The sequence below is a fragment of the Macaca nemestrina genome, chromosome X, assembly GCF_043159975.1.
Source record: "Macaca nemestrina isolate mMacNem1 chromosome X, mMacNem.hap1, whole genome shotgun sequence".
Lineage (NCBI taxonomy): Eukaryota > Metazoa > Chordata > Mammalia > Primates > Cercopithecidae > Macaca > Macaca nemestrina.
In genome coordinates, this window is record NC_092145.1 from 55,348,242 (window position 1) to 55,351,700 (window position 3,459).

The following is a 3,459-nucleotide window of genomic DNA, read 5'->3' on the forward strand; positions in this document are numbered from 1 at the left end:
TTTTTTTAGGCAGTTGTTTCATTACTGATTTGATCTCTTTATTTGTTGTATTTCTATTTGGATTTAAAAAATATATATCTTCTTGAGTCCGTTTTGTATGTTTGTGTCTTTCTGGAAAATGTATCCATTTCACATAAATTATCTAATTTATTGATTTGTTGGTATACAATTGCTCATTGTATTTTATTTCTTTTTCTTTATTTTATTTTATTTTTCCTGGCAGAGTCTTGCTTTGTTGCCCAGACTGGAGGGCAGTAGCGCAATCTCAGCTCACTACAACTTCTACTTCTGGGTTCAAGCGATTCTTGTGCCTCAGCCTCCCAAGTAGCTGGGATTACAGGTCTGTGCCACCACGCCCGGCTAAGTTTTGTATATTTAGTAGAGACGGAGTTTTGCTATGTTGGTCAGGCGTCTCGAACTCTTGACCTCGAGTGATCCGCCTGCCTCGGCCTCCTAAATTGCTGGGATTACAGGCGTGAGCCACTGTGCCCAGCCAATGCTTTTTATTTCATAATGTTGGTAGTCATGTCCCCTCTTTTATTTCTGATTCTAGTAATTGAATCTTCTCTCTCTTTTTCTTGGTCAGTGTAGCTAAATGTTTGTAAATTTTGTTGAGCTTTTCAAAACTATAACCTTTGTTTTCATTGATTTTATCTATTTTTAGTCTCTGTTCCATTTATTTACACGCTAATGTTTATTATTTTCTTCCTTGTGCTTGCTCTGGGTTTTTTCTTCTCCTAGGCTTTTAGGATGGAAGATTAGGCTATTGATTGAGACTTTTCTTGGGGGAATTTTTGTGTCTCGTGGCATAAAGTTATCACTTCTAAGAATTGTTGTTGTTGTTCCCATTCTCGAAGAGAATGTCTATTCCGTGTACCAATGTACCTAGTAGGGTTGTTAACCAGTACTTTATTTTAAACAGTTAAAAAAAAAAAAAGAAAAGAAAAAGTAAGGGGGCCGGGCGAGGCACCCCAGGGTGGCAGTGGCACCTGTGCTAGGAGCTGAAGATGGAACCCGGACTGAGGCACATCGGCTGCAGTGGCGAGTGCTGGAGGCAAGGTGAGGTGAACTAGAGCTGTCCCCACTGCCTGACCGCCCATAGAGGCTGAGCTGTGGCCTTCTCAGGGCTGAGCAGCATGGAGCAGCGTGGGAAAAATGGGTATGGCAGTGATTTCCCACCCCCGCCCCGTGCCCCTGCCCCGTGCCCCTGCCCCACCGAGCTGGAACTAGTCTTGGACAAGATATGAGAAATGAGTGTTGGACGTTGAAGAATAAAGTTGTTGGATAACCTGATGATGGCAAATGTCTTCGTTTATTTGATTGTGGAAGCCTCCAAAAGCAGTAGCCAATAATAATAATAAATGTAAGGTGGGTTAATAATAATACCTAAAGAGAAGTTTTGGAAGATTGCTACACCTCTGGAGGCAAACTGGAACAGAGAACAAGAAAAGCTGAACAAGTGATACAATCCCATCCTGAGTACGTTGGCCAACCAGATGGGGAAGTGTACCGGTTTTCCAGTATATGTCATATGAATTACAGTGAACCTGACTTGAGGGTCACGTCAGTGGTTACAGATTTTAACAATTTCCCAGACAGATTTGAAGACTTTCTGATGTATTTGAGATGCCGCAATGATTCACTGCTTATAGATCAGCCAGATAAATGTGCAAAGAAGCACTTCTTATTTATGGTGATTACATACCTCACTCCGCATTTTGCCAGAAGGCAAGTGATTCCGGATTCCTGGGTCACAGAAAGCAACGTGGGAAACCAAAGGGTGATGTAAGTTTTCTTGCTGGGCCAGATACCCCCAGAGGTCAACCACCCGGACTTTTGTGATATGCTGAAATTTGAGAATGAGAAGCACCAAGACGTTTTTATGCGGAGCTATAGAGGCACTTTCTTCAACTTGTCTCTGAAAGAAGTATTGTTTCTCTCTGGGTAAGTACTTCCTGCCAAGACACTCAGTTTGTTTTCAAAGACAAAGATGATGTTTTTGTGAACACCCATCACATACTGAATTACGTGAATAGCTTATCCAAGAAAAAAAGCCAAAGATCTGTTTATAGGTGATGTGATCCACAATGCTGGACCTCATGGGGATACGAAGCTGAAATACTACATTCTAGAAGTCCTTTACTCTGTCCTCTACTCACGCTATGCAAGGGGGTGGGCGGATTCCTCTAGTCCAGCCACCTGGCTCTGAGGCTGTACCATATCATGACTGGGTCCATCTCTAACCTATTGATGATTTTTATACTGGAATGTGCCTTCAAAAACTTAGCCTTGTTCCAGAGAAACACAAAGGCTTCAGGACATTGGATATGAAGGAGACAAACAAGAAAACATTTGTTCCCACATAGATCTGATGTTAGTACATAGTAGAAAACCTAAAGAGATGATTGATATTTGGTCTTGGTTGCAAAATGTTTATTTAAAATGCTAAAATATATCCAAACTAAATTTTGCATAGAAAGGTGTCTTTTGAGTAGTTCCCATGTTGTGTTCTCACATTACAATATTTTTTAAAAATTAAATTTAGGTTTTTTGTTTTTTTTTTTTTAAATTCTGGGATACATGTGCATGACATGCAGGTTTGTTACATAGGTAAACGTTTGCCATGGTGGTTTGCTGCACCTGTCAACCCATCACCTAGATATTAAGCTTAGCACTCATTAGCTATTTTTCCTGGTGCTCTTCTTCCCCCTCCCCCTCCACAAGCCCCAGTGTGTGTTGTTCCCCTCCCTGTGTCCATGTTTTCTCATTCTTCAGCTCCCACTTACAAGTGAGAACATGTGGTGTTTGGTTTTCTGTTCGTGCCTTAGTTTGCAGAGAATAATGGCTTTGAACTCCATGCATGTTCCTGTAAAGGGTATGATCTCATTCATTTTTATGGCGGCATAGTATTATATGGTGTATATGTACCAAATTTTCTTTATCCAGTTTATCATTGATGGACATTTGGGTTGATTCCATGTCTTTGCTATTGCGAATAGGGCTGAAATCAACATACATGTGCATGTATCTTTATAATAGAATGAGTAGTGTTCCTTTGGGTGTATCCCCAGTAATGGGATTGCTGGGTCAAATGATATTTCTGCCTCTAGGTCTTTGAGGAATTGCCCCACTGTCTTCCACAATGGTTGAACTAATTTACTTTCCTACCGTAGTGTAAATGTGTTCCTCTTTCTCCTCAGCCTCACGAGCATCTGTTGTTTCTTGACTTTTTAATAATCATCATTCTGACTGGCATGAGATGGTATCTCACTGTGGTTTTGATTTGCATTTCTGTAATGATCAGTGATGTGGAGCTTTTTTTCATGCTTGTTGGCCTCATGAATGTCTTCTCCTGAGAAATGTGTGTTCATGTTCTTTGCCCACTTTTTAATGAGTTGTTTGTTTTTTTGTCTTGTAAATTTGTTTAAGTTTCTTGCAGATTCTGGATATTAGCCCCTT

General features: G+C 40.6%; 1 pseudogene; it reads left to right on the forward strand.

Annotated features, from left to right (window-relative positions):
* Window positions 1-1,250: 1,250 nt before the first annotated feature.
* Window positions 1,251-2,449, forward strand: LOC105499287 (N-acetyllactosaminide beta-1,3-N-acetylglucosaminyltransferase 2-like; annotated as a pseudogene).
* The last annotated feature ends 1,010 nt before the right edge of the window (window positions 2,450-3,459 follow it).